Raw genomic sequence first — 22,918 nt, 5'->3', positions numbered from 1 at the left:
TCGAACTAGCCCAACTGGACTCTGGAGCAGCCGGGAATCTTATTTCACAGTCCCTGGTAGAGAAATACCGCATCCCCACCAAACCTCTGGCTGTACCCTTGTCTGTTGCTGCCGTGGATGGGGGGCTCTTACCACCCCCCATCCAACTCATCACCGAATCCATTACTCTGCAGGTGGGAATGCTGCATTCTGAAAGTATCTCCTTCCATGTTCTGCCTGGACTCTCTCACGCCCTCTTGCTATGCCTACCTTGGCTCCAGAGACATGCACCCGTTCTTGACTGGCAGACCGGAGAAGTCCTTCGCTGGGGACAGGGCTGCCATAAGACCTGTCTGGTTCCTGTTCATCCCGTCCGTCCTTCTCCTACCCCAGCTAATCTACCTGGACTTCCGATTCCTTATTGGTCTTATGCTGATGTCTTTAATAAAAAGGAGGCAGAGACACTACCCCCTCATAGATCATATGACTGTCCTATCGACCTGTTACCTGGTACTTCTCCTCCCCGTGGGCGTATTTATCCATTATCCGCTGCTGAGACCCGGTCGATGTCCGAATATATTGAGGAAAATCTGGCTAGGGGATTCATTCGGAAATCTACCTCCCCGGCGGGAGCAGGCTTCTTTTTCGTCAAAAAGAAGGACGGCTCTCTCCGTCCCTGTATAGACTATAGAGGCCTTAACCAGATCACGGTGAAGAATAAGTACCCCCTTCCGCTCATTCCGGAGTTATTTGATCGTCTGAGGGGGGCTAGAATCTTCACCAAACTGGACCTCCGTGGGGCGTACAACCTGGTTCATATCCGTCAGGGGGATGAATGGAAGACGGCATTCAACACCCGGGACGGCCACTATGAATATCTGGTAATGCCCTTTGGTCTCTGTAACGCTCCTGCCGTCTTTCAAGAGTTGGTCAATGACATCTTCCGGGACCTTCTCTACTCCTGCGTAGTGGTGTACCTGGACGACATCTTGGTCTTCTCTCCGGATCTCCAGACTCACCGGAGGGACGTTCGTCAGGTCCTGCTCAGGCAGAACCATCTTTACGCTAAATATGAGAAGTGCCTCTTTGAGCAGACCTCGCTTCCGTTTCTGGGCTACATTATCTCTCAGACCGGCCTACAAATGGATCCTGAGAAACTGTCTGCCATCGAGAAATGGCCCCGACCAGAGGGGTTGAAGGCTATTCAACGGTTCCTGGGCTTCGCCAACTATTACCGCCTCTTCATCCCGCACTTCTCTTCCCGGACTGCCCCAATTTCCGCACTCACCCGTAAGGGTACTAATCCCAAAGAGTGGCCGCCCGAAGCAGAGGAGGCCTTTCTTTCCCTAAAACAGGCCTTCTCTTCCGCCCCGGTGCTGCATCGCCCGGACGGCAACAAGCAGTTCTTCCTGGAAGTTGACGCCTCCTCCTCTGGAGCCGGAGCGGTACTTACTCAAAAATCATCTTCCGGGAGAATGGTAACTTGTGACTTCTTCTCCAAACTCTTCTCCTCTTCTGAGCGCAACTATTCCATAGGAGACCGAGAGTTATTGGCCATCAAACTGGCGTTGGAGGAGTGGCGTTACCTACTCGAGGGGGCTCTTCATCCGGTAATAATTTACACTGACCACAAGAACTTGGCTTACCTCCAGCATGCCCAGAGACTTAACCCGCGCCAAGCCCGGTGGTCCTTGTTTTTTGCTCGTTTTGATTTTGTTCTTCATTTTCGCCCGGCTGACAAAAACGTCAAAGCAGACGCCTTGTCCCGATCCTTTCTGGTGTCCGATCTCGAGGAAGAACCTAAACATATCATCGATCCCGCCAGAGTAATGCAGGTGGCTCCCGTGAGTCTAAATCGTCTCCCTCCCGGTAAGACGTTTGTTTCAGTACCTGATCGGGAGAAGATCCTACACTGGGGCCATTCGTCTAAACTAGCTGGCCACGCCGGTCAGAAAAAGATCCTCCAGCTTATTGCCCGGCACTATTGGTGGCCTACCCTGCACAAGGACATAATAGACTTTGTTTCTGCCTGTGTGTCCTGCGCTCGCAACAAAGTCCCGAGACATCTGCCAGCCGGACGCCTCCTTCCGCTTCCTGTACCTGCTGCCCCCTGGCAGCATATAGCAATGGACTTTATAACTGATCTCCCCGTCTCTGCCGGTTGTACGGTCATTTGGGTGGTCGCTGACCGCTTTTCCAAGATGGCTCACTTTATTCCCCTGCCAGGCCTTCCGTCTGCACCCGAGCTGGCTAAAAACTTTATCCGCCACATCTTCCGTCTTCATGGCCTGCCCCTCCACATCGTGTCGGATCGTGGGGTACAGTTCACCTCACGTTTCTGGAGAGCCACTTGTAAACTACTAGACGTCACCCTGGACTTCTCTACCGCTTACCACCCACAGTCCAATGGTCAAGTGGAGCGGATCAATCAGAACCTGACCAGTTACCTCCGGCACTTCGTTAATGCCCACCATTCTGACTGGGTGGATCTCCTACCATGGGCCGAGTTTTCTTATAATAATCACGAGAGCGAATCCTCCTCCAAATCCCCGTTTTTTGTAGTCTTTGGTCAGCATCCTCGGATTCCTTTTACCTCTGTGGACAACCCGGCTGCGGAATCTCTCGTTAGCAAATTTTCCTCCATATGGGAGAGTACCCGGTCCGCACTCCTTCTGTCATCCGAGCGTATGAAAAGACACACTGACAAAAAACGCCTGGATCCTCCACAATTTCGTCCAGGAGATAAAGTCTGGCTCTCATCTAAATATGTTCGACTCAAGATACCTTCTTACAAGTTAGGGCCACGGTTCATCGGTCCTCTGGAGGTCATCAGTCAGATCAACCCGGTGGCCTATAAATTGAAACTCCCGGCCAACTTACGGATCCCCAACTCCTTCCATGTATCTCTCCTCAAACCCGTGGTGCTTAACTCTTTTTCCAAGTCTACAGGTACGCCTCCTGCTCCGGTTTCTGCTGAGGACGAGTTTGAGGTAGAGAACATTCTTGCCACCAAAAGGGTAAGAGGAAAGACCTTTTTTCTGGTAGATTGGAAGGGGTTTGGTCCTGAGGAGAGAACGTGGGAGCCCCGGGAGAACATCCATGCCCCTCTCATCCTAGCTAAATTTCTATCTGGCCTAAAAAAGGGGGGCCTAAAGGGGGGGTACTGTAGTGCCGGCGTCCCTGCCCTCTGCTAGGCAGGGACGCTGTTCCCCTCACCGCTCTGCTCCGAGCCCGGCGTCCCTCTCCCGCTCTGCTGGCAGCGCGCGCTCCTTCCCGGCCACTGTGCTTAGGGCGCGCGCGCGCGCCCTCCCTCCCTCTTAAAGGGGCCGCGCGCCGTCCTAAGGAGTCCCCGGCCAATGGCCGGAGGACTTTACCGTATATAAGGCACCTCCTCCAAAATGGAGGTGCCCGAGCAATGTTGTTTGCACCTGTGTCTCACCTGTGCTTCAGCCCTCAGGTCCCGTTGCCAGTTACCTGCCAGATTCCTGCCTGATTACTTGCTACCTGCCTGCTAGTCTGAGGTCCGACGGTCTGCCTTACTAATCCTGTCAGTCTGTCTAAGGACCAGCCTGCCCGCTCACCTGGGAGCACACATCAGATACCTGCCAGCTTGTCTGAGGTCCGACGGTCTGCCTTACTAATCCTGTCAGTCTGTCTAAGGACCAGCCTGCCCGCTCACCTGGGAGCGCACATCAGCTACCTGCCTGCCTGCCTGAGGTCCGACGGTCTGCCTTCCAACTCCTGTCAGTCTGTCTATGGACCAGCTTGCCCGCTCACCTGGGAGCGCACATCTGCTATCTGCCTGCTAGCCTACCTGGAGGCTCCGCCGTCACGAGCTGTGACCACCTGCCTGTCCTGTGACTCCTGCCCGCTCACCTGGGAGCGCTCTTCTGCTACCTGTCTGTTTGCCTACCCGGAGGCTCTGCCGTCACGTGCTGTGACCACCCGCCTGTCCAGAGACTTCTGCCCGCTCACCTGGGAGCGCTCATCTGTCGCCTGTCCGCTGGTCTTCCTGGAGGCTCCGCCGTCACATGCTGTGACCACCCGTTCATCCAGAGACTCTCGCCTGCTCACCTGGGAGCTCACGTCTATCTTCAGCCGCCACAGGTCATACCAACCCTATACCTAGAGACTGCCCCGGTCACTTGCCGTGATCTCCAGCCCGTTCACTCAGAGACTGTCCCGTTCACTTAGAGACTGTCCCGTTCACTCAGAGACTGTCCCGTTCACTCAGAGACTGTCCCGTTCACCTGCTGAGACTTCCAGCCCGTCTTCCCTGGTCGCCACCCGCTCCCTTACAAGGACCGCCTCCTTGTATAGTAGCTCTGAGGTTCCGCCTCCCAGACCCGTTACAATATCCCACGGGGGTAACATTGAAAAAAGTTGAAAATAAATTTTTTTTAGACTTAGTCATTTTTCCGGCGTTTATCAGACTTTCAGATTGGGGAAATGTCAGTGAGCGTTCCGATTTCAGTTCCAGCGCGATTAGCCCGATGAGTCCTTCATATTCAGTAGTTTTCAGCCAATTTTCTGAATTTTTGAAAATTTCTCTTTTTTGTGAAAATATCCACTAAATGAGGGAATAATATATGTGAGGGTACCCCAGGAGTGTTCCAAATGTGCGTGGGTAGAATATATATCCCACGGGGGTAAAATTGAAAAGAGTTGAAAAAATTTTTTTTTGGACTTAGTCATTCTTTCAGCGTTTATCAGTCTTTCAGATCGGGGAAATGTCAGTGAGCGTTCCGATTTCAGTTCCAGAGCGATTCGCCCGATGAGTCCTTCATATTTAGTCGTTTTCAGCCAATTTTCAGAATTTTTGAAAATTTCACTTTTTTGTGAAAATATCCAATAAATGAGGGAATAATATGTGTGAGGGTACCCCAGGAGAGTTCCAAATGTGTGTGGGTAGAATATATATCCAACGGGGGTAAAATTGAAAAAAGGTGAAAAAATTTTTTTTTGGACTTAGTCATTTTTCCGGCGTTTATCAGATTTTCAGATAGGGGAAATGTCAGTGAGCGTTTCAATTTCAGTTCCAGAGCGATTCGCCCGATGAGTCCTTCATAATTAGTCGTTTTCAGCCAATTTTCTGAATTTTTGAAAATTTCACTTTTTTGTGAAAATATCCACTAAATGAGGGAATAATATGTGTGAGGGTACCCCAAGAGAGTTCCAAATGTGTGTGGGTAGGATATATATCCCACGGGGGTAAAATTGAAAAAAGTTGAAAATAAATTTTTTTTAGACTTAGTAATTTTTCCGGGGTTTATCAGACTTTCAGATAGGGGAAATGTCAGTGTGCATTCCGATTTCAGTTCCAGAGCGATTCGCCCGATGAGTCCTTCATATTTAGTCGTTTTCAGCCAATTTTCAGAATTTTTGAAAATTTCACTTTTTTGTGAAAATATCCACTAAATGAGGGAATAATATGTGTGAGGGTACCCCAGGAGAGTTCCAAATGTGTGTGAGTAGAATATATATCCCACGGGGGTAAAATTGAAAAAAGGTGAAAAAAAAATTTTTTTGGACTTAGTCATTTTTTCAGCGTTTATCAGACTTTCAGATAGGGGAAATGTCAGTGAGCATTCCGATTTCAGTTCCAGAGCGATTCGCCCGATGAGTACTTCATATTTAGTCGTTTTCAGCCAATTTTCTGAATTTTTGAAAATTTCACTTTTTTGTGAAAATATCCACTAAATGAGGGAATAATATGTGTGAGGGTACCCCAAGAGAGTTCCAAATGTGTGTGGGTAGGATATATATCCCACGGGGGTAAAATTGAAAACAGTTGAAAATAAATTTTTTTTGGACTTAGTCATTTTTCCGGCGTTTATCAGACTTTCAGATAAGGGAAATGTCAGTGAGCATTCCGATTTCAGTTCCAGAGTGATTCGCCCGATGAGTCCTTCATATTTAGTCATTTTCAGCCAATTTTCAGAATTTTTGAAAATTTCACTTTTTTGTGAAAATATCCACTAAATGAGGGAATAATATGTGTGAGGATACCCCAGGAGAGTTCCAAATGTGTGTGGGTAGAATATATATCCCACGGGGGTAACATTGAAAAAAGTTGAAAATAAATTTTTTTTAGACTTAGTCATTTTTTCAGCGTTTATCAGACTTTGATATAGGGGAAATGTCAGTGAGCGTTCCGATTTCAGTTCCAGCGCGATTAGCCCGCTGAGTCCTTCATATTCAGTAGTTTTCAGCCAATTTTCTGAATTTTTGAAAATTTCTCTTTTTTGTGAAAATATCCACTAAATGAGGGAATAATATGTGTGAGAGTACCCCAGGAGAGTTCCAAATGTGTGTGGGTAGAATATATATCCCACGGGGGTAAAATTGAAAAAAGGTGAAAAATAATTTTTTTTAGACTTAGTCATTTTTTCAGCGTTTATCAGACTTTCAGATAGGGGAAATGTCAGTGAGCATTCCGATTTCAGTTCCAGAGCGATTCGCCGATGAGTCCTTCATATTTAGTCGTTTTCAGTCAATTTTCTGAATTTTTGAACATTTCACTTTTTTGTGAAAATATCCACTAAATGAGGGAATAATATGTGTGAGGGTACCCCAGGAGTGTTCCAAATGTGCGTGGGTAGAATATATATCCCACGGGGGTAAAATTGAAAAGAGTTTAAAAAATTTTTTTTTGGACTTAGTCATTTTTCCGGCGTTTATCAGACTTTCAGATAGGGGAAATGTCAGTGAGCTTTCCGATTTCAGTTCCAGAGCGATTCGCCCGATGAGTCCTTCATATTTAGTCGTTTTCAGCCAATTTTCTGAATTTTTGAAAATTTCACTTTTTTGTGAAAATATCCACTAAATGAGGGAATAATGTGTGTGAGGGTACCCCAGGAGTGTTCCAAATGTGCGTGGGTAAAATATATATCCCACGGGGGTAAAATTGAAAAAAGGTGAAAACATTTTTTTTGGGACTTAGTCATTTTTCCGGCGTTTATCAGACTTTCAGATAGGGGAAATGTCAGTGAGCGCTCCGATTTCAGTTCCAGAGCGATTCACCCGATGAGTCCTTCATATTTAGTCGTTTTCAGCCAATTTTCTGAATTTTTGAAAATTTCACTTTTTTGTGAAAATATCCACTAAATGAGGGAATAATATGTGTGAGGATACCCCAGGAGAGTTCCAAATGTGTGTGGGTAGATTATATATCCCAAGGGGGTAAAATTGAAAAAAGGTGAAAAAAAATTTTTTTTAGACTTAGTCATTTTTTCAGCGTTTATCAGACTTTCAGATAGGGGAAATGTCAGTGAGCGTTCCGATATCAGTTCCGGCGCGATTCGCCCGATGAGTCCTTCATATTCAGTAGTTTTCAGTCAATTTTCTGAATTTTTGAAAATTTCACTTTTTTGTGAAAATATCCACTAAATGAGGGAATAATATGTGTGAGGGTACCCCAGGAGAGTTCCAAATGTGTTTGGGTAGAATATAAATCCCACGGGGGTAAAATTGAAAAAAGGTGAAAAATTTTTTTTTTTGGACTTAGTCATTTTTTCAACGTTTATCAGACTTTCAGATAGGGGAAATTTCAGTGAGCGTTCCGATTTCAGTTCCAGAGCGATTCACCCGATGAGTCCTTCATATTTAGTCGTTTTCAGCCAATTTTCAGAATTTTTGAAAATTTCACTTGTTTGTGAAAATATCCACTAAATGAGGGAATAATATGTGTGAGGGTACCCCAGGAGTGTTCCAAATGTGCGTGGGTAGAATATATATCCCACGGGGGTAAAATTGAAAAGAGTTGAAAAATTTTTCTTTGGACTTAGTCATTTTTCCGGCGTTTATCAGACTTTCAGATAGGGGAAATGTCAGTGAGCGTTCCGATTTCAGTTCCAGAGCGATTCGCCCGATGAGTCCTTCATATTTAGTCGTTTTCAGCCAATTTTCTGAATTTTTGAAAATTTCACTTTTTGGTGAAAATATCCACTAAATGAGGGAATAATATGTGTGAGGGTACCCCAGGAGTGTTCCAAATGTGCGTGGGTAGAATATATATCCCACGGGGGTAAAATTGAAAAGAGTTTAAAAAATTTTTTTTTGGACTTAGTCATTTTTCCGGCGTTTATCAGATTTTCAGATAGGGGAAATGTCAGTGAGCGTTTCAATTTCAGTTCCAGAGCGATTCGCCCGATGAGTCCTTCATAATTAGTCGTTTTCAGCCAATTTTCTGAATTTTTGAAAATTTCACTTTTTTGTGAAAATATCCACTAAATGAGGGAATAATATGTGTGAGGGTACCCCAAGAGAGTTCCAAATGTGTGTGGGTAGGATATATATCCCACGGGGGTAAAATTGAAAAAAGTTGAAAATAAATTTTTTTTAGACTTAGTAATTTTTCCGGGGTTTATCAGACTTTCAGATAGGGGAAATGTCAGTGTGCATTCCGATTTCAGTTCCAGAGCGATTCGCCCGATGAGTCCTTCATATTTAGTCGTTTTCAGCCAATTTTCAGAATTTTTGAAAATTTCACTTTTTTGTGAAAATATCCACTAAATGAGGGAATAATATGTGTGAGGGTACCCCAGGAGAGTTCCAAATGTGTGTGAGTAGAATATATATCCCACGGGGGTAAAATTGAAAAAAGGTGAAAAAAAAATTTTTTTGGACTTAGTCATTTTTTCAGCGTTTATCAGACTTTCAGATAGGGGAAATGTCAGTGAGCATTCCGATTTCAGTTCCAGAGCGATTCGCCCGATGAGTACTTCATATTTAGTCGTTTTCAGCCAATTTTCTGAATTTTTGAAAATTTCACTTTTTTGTGAAAATATCCACTAAATGAGGGAATAATATGTGTGAGGGTACCCCAAGAGAGTTCCAAATGTGTGTGGGTAGGATATATATCCCACGGGGGTAAAATTGAAAACAGTTGAAAATAAATTTTTTTTGGACTTAGTCATTTTTCCGGCGTTTATCAGACTTTCAGATAAGGGAAATGTCAGTGAGCATTCCGATTTCAGTTCCAGAGTGATTCGCCCGATGAGTCCTTCATATTTAGTCATTTTCAGCCAATTTTCAGAATTTTTGAAAATTTCACTTTTTTGTGAAAATATCCACTAAATGAGGGAATAATATGTGTGAGGATACCCCAGGAGAGTTCCAAATGTGTGTGGGTAGAATATATATCCCACGGGGGTAACATTGAAAAAAGTTGAAAATAAATTTTTTTTAGACTTAGTCATTTTTTCAGCGTTTATCAGACTTTGATATAGGGGAAATGTCAGTGAGCGTTCCGATTTCAGTTCCAGCGCGATTAGCCCGCTGAGTCCTTCATATTCAGTAGTTTTCAGCCAATTTTCTGAATTTTTGAAAATTTCTCTTTTTTGTGAAAATATCCACTAAATGAGGGAATAATATGTGTGAGAGTACCCCAGGAGAGTTCCAAATGTGTGTGGGTAGAATATATATCCCACGGGGGTAAAATTGAAAAAAGGTGAAAAATAATTTTTTTTAGACTTAGTCATTTTTTCAGCGTTTATCAGACTTTCAGATAGGGGAAATGTCAGTGAGCATTCCGATTTCAGTTCCAGAGCGATTCGCCGATGAGTCCTTCATATTTAGTCGTTTTCAGTCAATTTTCTGAATTTTTGAACATTTCACTTTTTTGTGAAAATATCCACTAAATGAGGGAATAATATGTGTGAGGGTACCCCAGGAGTGTTCCAAATGTGCGTGGGTAGAATATATATCCCACGGGGGTAAAATTGAAAAGAGTTTAAAAAATTTTTTTTTGGACTTAGTCATTTTTCCGGCGTTTATCAGACTTTCAGATAGGGGAAATGTCAGTGAGCTTTCCGATTTCAGTTCCAGAGCGATTCGCCCGATGAGTCCTTCATATTTAGTCGTTTTCAGCCAATTTTCTGAATTTTTGAAAATTTCACTTTTTTGTGAAAATATCCACTAAATGAGGGAATAATGTGTGTGAGGGTACCCCAGGAGTGTTCCAAATGTGCGTGGGTAAAATATATATCCCACGGGGGTAAAATTGAAAAAAGGTGAAAACATTTTTTTTGGGACTTAGTCATTTTTCCGGCGTTTATCAGACTTTCAGATAGGGGAAATGTCAGTGAGCGCTCCGATTTCAGTTCCAGAGCGATTCACCCGATGAGTCCTTCATATTTAGTCGTTTTCAGCCAATTTTCTGAATTTTTGAAAATTTCACTTTTTTGTGAAAATATCCACTAAATGAGGGAATAATATGTGTGAGGATACCCCAGGAGAGTTCCAAATGTGTGTGGGTAGATTATATATCCCAAGGGGGTAAAATTGAAAAAAGGTGAAAAAAAATTTTTTTTAGACTTAGTCATTTTTTCAGCGTTTATCAGACTTTCAGATAGGGGAAATGTCAGTGAGCGTTCCGATATCAGTTCCGGCGCGATTCGCCCGATGAGTCCTTCATATTCAGTAGTTTTCAGTCAATTTTCTGAATTTTTGAAAATTTCACTTTTTTGTGAAAATATCCACTAAATGAGGGAATAATATGTGTGAGGGTACCCCAGGAGAGTTCCAAATGTGTTTGGGTAGAATATAAATCCCACGGGGGTAAAATTGAAAAAAGGTGAAAAATTTTTTTTTTTGGACTTAGTCATTTTTTCAACGTTTATCAGACTTTCAGATAGGGGAAATTTCAGTGAGCGTTCCGATTTCAGTTCCAGAGCGATTCACCCGATGAGTCCTTCATATTTAGTCGTTTTCAGCCAATTTTCAGAATTTTTGAAAATTTCACTTGTTTGTGAAAATATCCACTAAATGAGGGAATAATATGTGTGAGGGTACCCCAGGAGTGTTCCAAATGTGCGTGGGTAGAATATATATCCCACGGGGGTAAAATTGAAAAGAGTTGAAAAATTTTTCTTTGGACTTAGTCATTTTTCCGGCGTTTATCAGACTTTCAGATAGGGGAAATGTCAGTGAGCGTTCCGATTTCAGTTCCAGAGCGATTCGCCCGATGAGTCCTTCATATTTAGTCGTTTTCAGCCAATTTTCTGAATTTTTGAAAATTTCACTTTTTGGTGAAAATATCCACTAAATGAGGGAATAATATGTGTGAGGGTACCCCAGGAGTGTTCCAAATGTGCGTGGGTAGAATATATATCCCACGGGGGTAAAATTGAAAAGAGTTTAAAAAATTTTTTTTTGGACTTAGTCATTTTTCCGGCGTTTATCAGACTTTCAGATAGGGGAAATGTCAGTGAGCTTTCCGATTTCAGTTCCAGAGCGATTCGCCCGATGAGTCCTTCATATTTAGTCGTTTTCAGCCAATTTTCTGAATTTTTGAAAATTTCACTTTTTTGTGAAAATATCCACTAAATGAGGGAATAATGTGTGTGAGGGTACCCCAGGAGAGTTCCAAATGTGCGTGGGTAGAATATGTATCCCACGGGGGTAAAATTGAAAAAAGGTGAAAAATTATTTTTTTGGGACTTAGTCATTTTTTCAGAGTTTATCAGACTTTCAGATAGGGGAAATGTCAGTGAGCGTTCCGATTTCAGTTCCAGAGCGATTCGCCCGATGAGTCCTTCATATTTAGTCGTTTTCAGCCAATTTTCTGAATTTTTTGAAAATTTCACTTTTTTGTGAAAATATCCGCTAAATGAGGGAATAATGTGTGTGAGGGTACCCTAGGAGAGTTCCAAATGTGTGTGGGTAGAATATATATCCCACGGGGGTAAAATTGAAAAAAGGTGAAAAATTATTTTTTTTGGACTTAGTCATTTTTTCAGCGTTTATCAGACTTTCAGGTAGGGGAAATGTCAGTGAGCGTTCCGATTTCAGTTCCAGAGCGATTCGCCCGATGAGTCCTTCATATTTAGTCGTTTTCAGCCAATTTTCTGAATTTTTGAAAATTTCACTTTTTGGTGAAAATATCCACTAAATGAGGGAATAATATGTGTGAGGGTACCCCAGGAGTGTTCCAAATGTGCGTGGGTAGAATATATATCCCACGGGGGTAAAATTGAAAAGAGTTTAAAAAATTTTTTTTTGGACTTAGTAATTTTTCCGGCGTTTATCAGACTTTCAGATAGGGGAAATGTCAGTGAGCTTTCCGATTTCAGTTCCAGAGCGATTCGCCCGATGAGTCCTTCATATTTAGTCGTTTTCAGCCAATTTTCTGAATTTTTGAAAATTTCACTTTTTTGTGAAAATATCCACTAAATGAGGGAATAATATGTGTGAGGATACCCCAGGAGAGTTCCAAATGTGTGTGGGTAGATTATATATCCCACGGGGGTAAAATTGAAAAAAGGTGAAAAAAATTTTTTTTTAGACTTAGTCATTTTTTCAGCGTTTATCAGACTTTCAGATAGGGGAAATGTCAGTGAGCGTTCCGATTTCAGTTCCAGAGCAATTCGCCAGATGAGTCCTTCATATTTAGTCGTTTTCAGCCAATTTTCAGAATTTTTGAAAATTTCCCTTGTTTGTGAAAATATCCACTAAATGAGGGAATAATATGTGTGAGGGTACCCCAGGAGTGTTCCAAATGTGCGTGGGTAGAATATATATCCCACGGGGGTAAAATTGAAAAAAGGTGAAATATTATTTTTTTGGGACTTAGTCATTTTTTCAGCGTTTATCAGACTTTCAGATAGGGGAAATGTCAGTGAGCGTTCCGATTTCAGGTCCAGAGCGATTCGCCCAATGAGTCCTTCATATTCAGTAGTTTTCAGCCAATTTTCTGAATTTTTGAAAATTTCACTTTTTTGTGAAAATATCCACTAAATGAGGGAATAATATGTGTGAGGGTACCCCAGGAGAGTTCCAAATGTGTGTGGGTAGAATATATATCCCACGGGGGTAAAATTGAAAAGAGTTGAAAAATTTTTTTTTGGACTTAGTCATTTTTCCGGCGTTTATCAGACTTTCAGATAGGGGAAATGTCAGTGAGCGTTCCGATTTCAGTTCCAGAGCGAATCGCCCGATGAGTCCTTCATATTTAGTCGTTTTCAGCCAATTTTCAGAATTTTTGAAAATTTCACTTTTTTGTGAAAATATCCACTAAATGAGGGAATAATATGTGTGAGGATACCCCAGGAGAGTTCCAAATGTGTGTGGGTAGATTATATATCCCACGGGGTAAAATTGAAAAAAGGTGAAAAATTTTTTTTTTTGGACTTAGTCGTTTTTTCAGCGTTTATCAGACTTTCAGATAGGGGAAATGTCAGTGAGCGTTCCGATTTCAGTTTCAGAGCGATTCGCCCAATGAGTCCTTCATATTCAGTAGTTTTCAGCCAATTTTCTGAATTTTTGAAAATGTCACTTTTTTGTGAAAATATCCACTAAATGAGGGAATAATATGTGTGAGGATACCCCAGGAGAGTTCCAAATGTGCGTCGGTAGAATATATATCCCACGGGGGTAAAATTGAAAAGAGTTGAAAAATTTTTTTTGGACTTAGTCATTTTTCCGGCGTTTATCAGACTTTCAGATAGGGGAAATGTCAGTGAGCGTTCCGATTTCAGTTCAAGAGCGAATCGCCCGATGAGTCCTTCATATTTAGTCGTTTTCAGTCAATTTTCTGAATTTTTGAAAATTTCACTTTTTTTGTGAAAATATCCACTAAATGAGGGAATAATATGTGTGAGGGTACCCCAGGAGTGTTCCAAATGTGCATGGGTAGAATATATATCCCACGGGGGTAAAATTGAAAAAAGGTGAAAAAATTTTTTTTTTGGACTTAGTCATTTTTTCAGCGTTTATCAGACTTTCAGATAGTGGAAATGTCAGTGAGCGTTCCAATTTCAGCTCCAGAGCGATTCGCCCGATGAGTCCTTCATATTTAGTCGTTTTCAGCCAATTTTCTGAATTTTTGAAAATTTCACTTTTTTATGAAAATATCCACTAAATAAGGGAATATGTGTGAGGGTACCCCAGGAGAGTTCCAAATGTGTGTGGGTAGAATATATATCCCGCGGGTGTAAAATTGAAAAAAGGTGAAAAATTATTTTTTTTGGACTTAGTCATTTTTTCAGCGTTTATCAGACTTTCAGATAGGGGAAATGTCAGTGAGCGTTCCGATTTCAGTTCCAGAGCAATTCGCTCGATGAGTCCTTCATATTTAGACGTTTTCAGCCAATTTTCAGAATTTTTGAAAATTTCACTTTTTTGTGAAAATATCCACTAAATAAGGGAATAATATGTGTGAGGGTACCCCAGGAGAGTTCCAAATGTGTGTGGGTAGAATATATATCTCACGAGGGTAAAATTGAAAGAAGTTGAAAAAAATTTTTTTTGGACTGTCATTTTTCCGGTGTTTATCAGACTTTCCGATAGGGAAAATGTCAGTGAGCGTTCCGATTTCAGTTCCAGAGCGATTCGCCCAATGAGTCCTTCATATTTAGTCGTTTTCAGCCAATTTTCAGAATTTTTGAAAATTTCACTTTTTTGTGAAAATATCCACTAAATGAGGGAATAATATGTGTGAGGGTACCCCAGGAGAGTTCCAAATGTGTGTGGGTAGAATATATATCCCACGGGGGTAAAATTGAAAAAAGGTGAAAAATTTTTTTTTTGGACTTAGTCATTTTTTCAGCGTTTATCAGACTTTCAGATAGGGGAAATGTCAGTGAGCGTTCCGATTTCAGTTTCAGGGCGATTCACCCAATGAGTCCATCATATTCAGTAGTTTTCAGCCAATTTTCTGAATTTTTGAAAATTTCTCTTTTTTGTGAAAATATCCACTAAATGAGGGAATAATATGTGTGAGGGTACCCCAGGAGTGTTCCAAATGTGCGTGGGTAGAATATATATCCCACGGGGGAAAATTGAAAAGAGTTGAAAACATTTTTTTTTGGACTTAGTCATTTTTCCGGCGTTTATCAGACTTTCAGATAGTGGAAATGTCAGTGAGCGTTCCAATTTCAGCTCCAGAGCGATTCGCCCGATGAGTCCTTCATATTTAGTCGTTTTCAGCCAATTTTCTGAATTTTTGAAAATTTCACTTTTTTGTGAAAATATCCACTAAATAAGGGAATAATATGTGTGAGGGTACCCCAGGAGAGTTCCAAATGTGTGTGGGTAGAATATATATCCCGCGGGGGTAAAATTGAAAAAAGGTGAAAAATTTTTTTTTTGGGACTTAGTCATTTTTTCAGCGTTTATCAGACTTTCAGATAGGGGAAATGTCAGTGAGCGTTCCGATTTCAGTTCCACAGCGATTCGCTCGATGAGTCCTTCATATTTAGACGTTTTCAGCCAATTTTCAGAATTTTTGAAAATTTCACTTTTTTGTGAAAATATCCACTAAATGAGGGAATAATATGTGTGGGGGTACCCCAGGAGTGTTCCAAATGTGCGTGGGTAGAATATATATCCCACGGGGGTAAAATTGAAAAGAGTTTAAAAAAATTTTTTTATGACTTAGTCATTTTTCCGGCGTTTATCAGACTTTCAGATAGGGGAAATGTCAGTGAGCGTACCGATTTCAGTTCCAGCGCGATTTGCCCGATGAGTCCTTCATATTCAGTAGTTTTCAGCCAAGTTTCAGAATTTTTGAAAATTTCACTTTTTTGTGAAAATATCCACTAAATGAGGGAATAATATGTGTGAGGGTACCCCAGGAGTGTTCCAAATGTGCGTGGGTAGAATATATATCCCACGGGGGAAAATTGAAAAGAGTTGAAAAAATTTTTTTTTGGACTTAGTCATTTTTCCAGCGTTTATCAGACTTTCAGATAGTGGAAATGTCAGTGAGCGTTCCAATTTCAGTTCCAGAGCGATTCGCCCGAGGAGTCCTTCATATTTAGTCGTTTTCAGCCAATTTTCTGAATTTTTGAAAATTTCACTTTTTTGTGAAAATATCCACTAAATGAGGGAATAATATGTGTGAGGGTACCCCAGGAGAGTTCCAAATATGTGTGGGTAGAATATATATCCCGTGGAGGTAAAATTGAAAAAAGGTGAAAAATTTTTTTTTATTAGACTTAGTCATTTTTTTAGCGTTTATCAGACTTTCAGATAGGGGAAATGTCAGTGAGCGTTCCGATTTCAGTTCCAGAGCGATTCGCCCAATGAGTCCTTCATATTTAGTCGTTTTCAGCCAATTTTCAGAATTTTTGAAAATTTCACTTTTTTGTGAAAATATCCACTAAATGAGGGAATAATATGTGTGAGGGTACCCCAGGAGTGTTCCAAATGTGCGTGGGTAGAATATATATCCCACTGGGGTAAAATTGAAAAGAGTTGAAAAAAATTTTTTTTGGACTTAGTCATTTTTCCGTCGTTTATCAGACTTTCAGATAGGGGAAATGTCAGTGAGCGTTCCGATTTCAGTTCCAGCGCGATTCGCCCGATGAGTCCTTCATATTCAGTAGTTTTAAGCCAATTTTCTGAATTTTTGAAAATTTCACTTTTTTGTGAAAATATCCACTAAATGAGGGAATAATATGTGTGAGGGTACCCCAGGAGTGTTCCAAATGTGCGTGGGTAGAATATATATCCCACGGGGGTAAAATTGAAAAGAGTTGAAAAAAATTTTTTTGGGACTTAGTCATTTTTTAGGCGTTTATCAGACTTTCAGATAGGGGAAATGTCAGTGAGCGTTCCGATTTCAGTTCCAGCGCGATTCGCCCGATGAGTCCTTCATATTCAGTAGTTTTCAGCCAATTTTCTGAATTTTTGAAAATTTTACTTTTTTGTGAAAATATCCACTAAATGAGGGAATAATATGTGTGAGGGTACCCCAGGAGTGTTCCAAATGTGTGTGGGTAGAATATATATCCCACGGGGGTAAAATTGCAAAGAGGTGAAAAAATTTTTTTTAGACTTAGTCATTTTTCCGGCGTTTAGCAGACTTTCAGATAGGGGAAATGTCAGTGAGCGTTTCGATTTCAGTTCCAGCGCGATTCGCCCGATGAGTTCTTCATATTCAGTAGTTTTAAGCCAATTTTCTGAATTTTTGAAAATTTCGCTTTTTTGTGAAAATATCCACTAAATGAGGGAATAATATGTGTGAGGGTACCGGTACCCCAGGAGTGTTCCAAATGTGCGTGGGTAGAATATATATCCCACGGGGGTAAAATTGAAAAGAGTTGAAAAAAATTTTTTTTGGACTTAGTCATTTTTCCGGCGTTTATCAGACTTTCAGATAGGGGAAATGTCAGTGAGCGTTCCAATTTCAGTTCCAGCGCGATTCGCCCGTTGAGTCCTTCATATTCAGTAGTTTTCAGCCAATTTTCTGAATTTTTGAAAATTTCACTTTTTTGTGAAAATATCCACTAAATGAGGGAATAATATGTGTGAGGGTACCCCAGGAGAGTTCCAAATGTGTGTGGGTAGAATATATATCCCACGGGGGTAAAATTGTAAAAAGGTGAAAAAAATTTTTTTTGGACTGTCATTTTTCCAGTGTTTATCAGACTTTCCGATAGGGAAAATGTCAGTGAGCGTTCCGATTTCAGTTCCAGCGCGATTCGCCCGATGATTCCTTCATATTCAGTAGTTTTCAGCCAATTTTCTGAATTTTTGAAAATTTCACTTTTTTGTGAAAATATCCACTAAATGAGGGAATAATATGTGTGAGGGTACCCCAGGAGTGTTCCAAATGTGCGTTGGTAGAATATATATCCCACGGGGGTAAAATTGAAAAGAGTTGAAAACATTTTTTTTTGGACTTAGTCATTTTTCCGGCGTTTATCAGACTTTCAGATAGGGGAAATGTCAGTGAGCGTTCCGATTTCAGTTCCAGAGCGATTCGCCCTATGAGTCCTTCATATTTAGTCGTTTTCAGCCAATTTTCTGAATTTTTGAAAATTTCACTTTTTTGTGAAAATATCCACTAGATGAGGGAATAATATGTGTGAGGGTACCCCAAGAGAGTTCCAAATGTATGTGGGTAGAATATATATCTCACGGGGGTAAAATTGAAAAAAGTTGAAAAAATTTTTTTTTGGACTGTCATTTTTCCGGTGTTTATCAGACTTTCAGATAGGGGAAATGTCAGTGAGCGTTCCGATTTCAGTTCCAGAGCGATTCGCTCGATGAGTCCTTCATATTTAGTCGTTTTCTGCCAATTTTCAGAATTTTTGAAAATGTCACTTTTTTGTGAAAATATCCACTAAATGAGGGAATAATATGTGTGAGGGTACCCCAGGAGAGTTCCAAATGTGTGTGGGTAGAATATATATCCCACGGGGGTAAAATTGAAAAAAGTTGAAAAAACTTTTTTTTTTTGGATTTAGTCATTTTTCCGGCGTTTATCAGACTTTCAGATAGGGGAAATGTCAGTGAGCGTTCCGATTTCAGTTCCAGAGCGATTCGCCCGATGAGTCCTTCATATTTAGTCGTTTTCAGCCAATTTTCTGAATTTTTGAAAATTTCTCTTTTTTGTGAAAATATCCACTAAATGAGGGAATAATATGTGTGAGGGTACCCCAGGAGAGTTCCAAATGTGTCTGGGTAGAATATATATCTCACGGGGGTAAAATTGAAAAAAGTTGAAAAAAATTTTTTTTGGACTGTCATTTTTCCGGTGTTTATCAGAATTTCAGATAGGGGAAATGTCAGTGAGCGTTCCGATTTCAGTTCCAGCGCGATTCGCCCGATGATTCCTTCATATTCAGTCGTTTTCAGCCAATTTTCTGAATTTTTCAAAATTTCACTTTTTTGTGAAAATATCCACTAAATGAGGGAATAATATGTGTGAGGGTACCCCAGGAGTGTTCCAAATGTGCGTGGGTAGAATATATATCCCACGGGGGTAAAATTGAAAAGAGTTGAAAAAAATTTTTTTTGGACTTAGTCATTTTTCCGGCGTTTATCAGACTTTCAGATAGGGGAAATGTCAGTGAGCGTTCCGATTTCAGTTCCAGAGAGATTCTCCCTATGAGTCCTTCATATTTAGTCGTTTTCAGACAATTTTCTGAATTTTTGAAAATTTCACTTTTTTGTGAAAATATCCACTAAATGAGGGAATAATATGTGTGAGGGTACCCCAGGAGTGTTCCAAATGTGTGTGGGTAGAATATATATCCCACGGGGGTAAAATTGCAAAGAGGTGAAAAAATTTTTTTTAGACTTAGTCATTTTTTCGGCGTTTAGCAGACTTTCAGATAGGGGAAATGTCAGTGAGCGTTTCGATTTCAGTTCCAGCGCGATTCGCCCGATGAGTTCTTCATATTCAGTAGTTTTAAGCCAATTTTCTGAATTTTTGAAAATTTCGCTTTTTTGTGAAAATATCCACTAAATGAGGGAATAATATGTGTGAGGGTACCGGTACCCCAGGAGTGTTCCAAATGTGCGTGGGTAGAATATATATCCCACGGGGGTAAAATTGAAAAGAGTTGAAAAAAATTTTTTTTGGACTTAGTCATTTTTCCGGCGTTTATCAGACTTTCAGATAGGGGAAATGTCAGTGAGCGTTCCAATTTCAGTTCCAGCGCGATTCGCCCGTTGAGTCCTTCATATTCAGTAGTTTTCAGCCAATTTTCTGAATTTTTGAAAATTTCACTTTTTTGTGAAAATATCCACTAAATGAGGGAATAATATGTGTGAGGGTACCCCAGGAGAGTTCCAAATGTGTGTGGGTAGAATATATATCCCACGGGGGTAAAATTGTAAAAAGGTGAAAAAAATTTTTTTTGGACTGTCATTTTTCCAGTGTTTATCAGACTTTCCGATAGGGAAAATGTCAGTGAGCGTTCCGATTTCAGTTCCAGCGCGATTCGCCCGATGATTCCTTCATATTCAGTAGTTTTCAGCCAATTTTCAGAATTTTTGAAAATTTCACTTTTTTGTGAAAATATCCACTAAATGAGGGAATAATATGTGTGAGGGTACCCCAGGAGTGTTCCAAATGTGCGTTGGTAGAATATATATCCCACGGGGGTAAAATTGAAAAGAGTTGAAAACATTTTTTTTTGGACTTAGTCATTTTTCCGGCGTTTATCAGACTTTCAGATAGGGGAAATGTCAGTGAGCGTTCCGATTTCAGTTCCAGAGCGATTCGCCCTATGAGTCCTTCATATTTAGTCGTTTTCAGCCAATTTTCTGAATTTTTGAAAATTTCACTTTTTTGTGAAAATATCCACTAGATGAGGGAATAATATGTGTGAGGGTACCCCAAGAGAGTTCCAAATGTATGTGGGTAGAATATATATCTCACGGGGGTAAAATTGAAAAAAGTTGAAAAAAATTTTTTTTGGACTGTCATTTTTCCGGTGTTTATCAGAATTTCAGATAGGGGAAATGTCAGTGAGCGTTCCGATTTCAGTTCCAGCGCGATTCGCCCGATGATTCCTTCATATTCAGTCGTTTTCAGCCAATTTTCTGAATTTTTCAAAATTTCACTTTTTTGTGAAAATATCCACTAAATGAGGGAATAATATGTGTGAGGGTACCCCAGGAGTGTTCCAAATGTGCGTGGGTAGAATATATATCCCACGGGGGTAAAATTGAAAAGAGTTGAAAAAAATTTTTTTTGGACTTAGTCATTTTTCCGGCGTTTATCAGACTTTCAGATAGGGGAAATGTCAGTGAGCGTTCCGATTTCAGTTCCAGAGAGATTCTCCCTATGAGTCCTTCATATTTAGTCGTTTTCAGACAATTTTCTGAATTTTTGAAAATTTCACTTTTTTGTGAAAATATCCACTAAATGAGGGAATAATATGTGTGAGGGTACCCCAAGAGAGTTCCAAATGTGTGTGGGTAGAATATATATCTCAGGGGGGTAAAATTTAAAAAAGTTGAAAAAAATTTTTTTTGGACTGTCATTTTTCCGGTGTTTATCAGACTTTCAGATAGGGAAAATGTCAGTGAGCATTCCGATTTCAGTTCCAGAGCGATTCGCCCAATGAGTTCTTCATATTTAGTCGTTTTCAGCCAATTTTCAGAATTTTTGAAAATTTCACTTTTTTGTGAAAATATCCACTAAATGAGGGAATAATATGTGTGAGGGTACTCCAGGAGAGTTCCAAATGTGTGTGGGTAGAATATATATCCCACGGGGGTAAAATTGAAAAAAGGTGAAAAAAAATTTTTTTTTAGACTTAGTCATTTTTCCGGCGTTTATCAGACTTTCAGATAGGGGAAATATCAGTGAGCATTCCGATTTCAGTTCCAGAGCGATTCGCCCGATGAGTCCTTCATATTTAGTCGTTTTCAGCCAATTTTCAGAATTTTTGAAAATTTCACTTTTTTGTGAAAATATCCACTAAATGAGGGAATAATATGTGTGAGGGTACCCCAGGAGAGTTCCAAATGTGTGTGGGTAGAATATATATCCCAAGGGGGTAAAATTGAAAAAAGGTGAAAAATTTTTTTTTTTTGACTTAGTCATTTTTTCAGCGTTTATCAGACTTTCAGATAGAGAAAATGTCATTGAGCGTTCCGATTTCAGTTCCAGAGCGATTCGCCCAATGAGTCCTTCATATTTAGTCGTTTTCTGCCAATTTTCAGAATTTTTGAAAATTTCACTTTTTTGTGAAAATATCCACTAAATGAGGGAATAATATGTGTGAGGGTACCCCAGGAGAGTTCCAAATGTGTGTGGGTAGAATATATATCCCACGGGGGTAAAATTGAAAAAAGGTGAAAAAACTTTTTTTTTTTGGATTTAGTCATTTTTCCGGCGTTTATCAGACTTTCAGATAGGGGAAATGTCAGTGAGCATTCCGATTTCAGTTCCAGCACAATTCGCCCGATGAGTCCTGCATATTCAGTAGTTTTCAGCCAATTTTCAGAATTTTTGAAAATTTCAGTTTTTTTTGAAAATATCCACTAAATGGGGGAATAATATGTGTGAGGGTGTCCCAGGAGTGTTCCAAATGTGCGTGGGTAGAATATATATCCCACGGGGTAAAATTGAAAAGAGTTGAAAAAATTTTTTTTTGGACTTAGTCATTTTTCCGGCGTTTATCAAACTTTCAGATAGGGGAAATGTCAGTGAGCGTTCCGATTTCAGTTCCAGAGCGATTCGCCCAATGAGTCCTTCATATTTAGTCGTTTTCAGCCAATTTTCTGATTTTTTGAAAATTTCACTTTTTTGTGAAAATATCCACTAAATGAGGGAATAATATGTGTGAGGATACCCCAGGAGAGTTCCAAATGTTTGTGGGTAGATTATATATCCCACGGGGGTAAAATTGAAAAAAGGTGAAAAAAAATTTTTTTTAGACTTAGTCATTTTTTCAGCGTTTATCAGACTTTCAGATAGGGGAAATGTCAGTGAGCGTTCCGATTTCAGTTCCAGCGCGATTCGCCCGATGAGTCCTTCATATTCAGTAGTTTTCAGCCAATTTTCTGAATTTTTGAAAATTTCACTTTTTTGTGAAAATATCCGCTAAATGAGGGAATAATATGTGTGAGGGTACCCCAGGAGTGTTCCAAATGTGCATGGGTAGAATGTATATCCCACGGGGGTAAAATTGAAAAAAGGTGAAAAATTTTTTTTTTTTGGACTTAGTCATTTTTCCGGCGTTTATCAGACTTCTAGATAGGGGAGATGTCAGTGAGCGTTCCGATTTCAGTTCCAGAGCGATTCGTCCGATGAGTCCTTCATATTTAGTCGTTTTCAGACAATTTTCTGAATTTTTGAAAATTTCACTTTTTTGTGAAAATATCCACTAAATGAGGGAATAATATGTGTGAGGGTACCCCAAGAGAGTTCCAAATGTGTGTGGGTAGAATATATATCTCACGGGGGTAAAATTGAAAAAAATTGAAAAAAAATTTTTTTGGACTGTCATTTTTCCGGTGTTTATCAGACTTTCAGATAGGGGAAATGTCAGTGAGCGTTCCGATTTCAGTTCCAGCGCGATTCGCCCGATGATTCCTTCATATTCTGTAGTTTTCATCCAATTTTCAGAATTTTTGAACATTTCACTTTTTGTGAAAATATCCACTAAATGAGGGAATAATATGTGTGAGGGTACCCCAGGAGTGTTCCAAATGTGTGTGGGTAGAATATATATCCCACGGGGGTAAAATT

The sequence above is a fragment of the Phyllobates terribilis genome, unplaced genomic scaffold (genome assembly GCF_046119375.1).
Source record: "Phyllobates terribilis strain yellow unplaced genomic scaffold, ASM4611937v1 Scaffold_13__5_contigs__length_258822181, whole genome shotgun sequence".
Lineage (NCBI taxonomy): Eukaryota > Metazoa > Chordata > Amphibia > Anura > Dendrobatidae > Phyllobates > Phyllobates terribilis.
The sequence above is the reverse complement of the archived record's forward strand: the minus strand, read 5'-3'. Positions refer to the sequence as shown.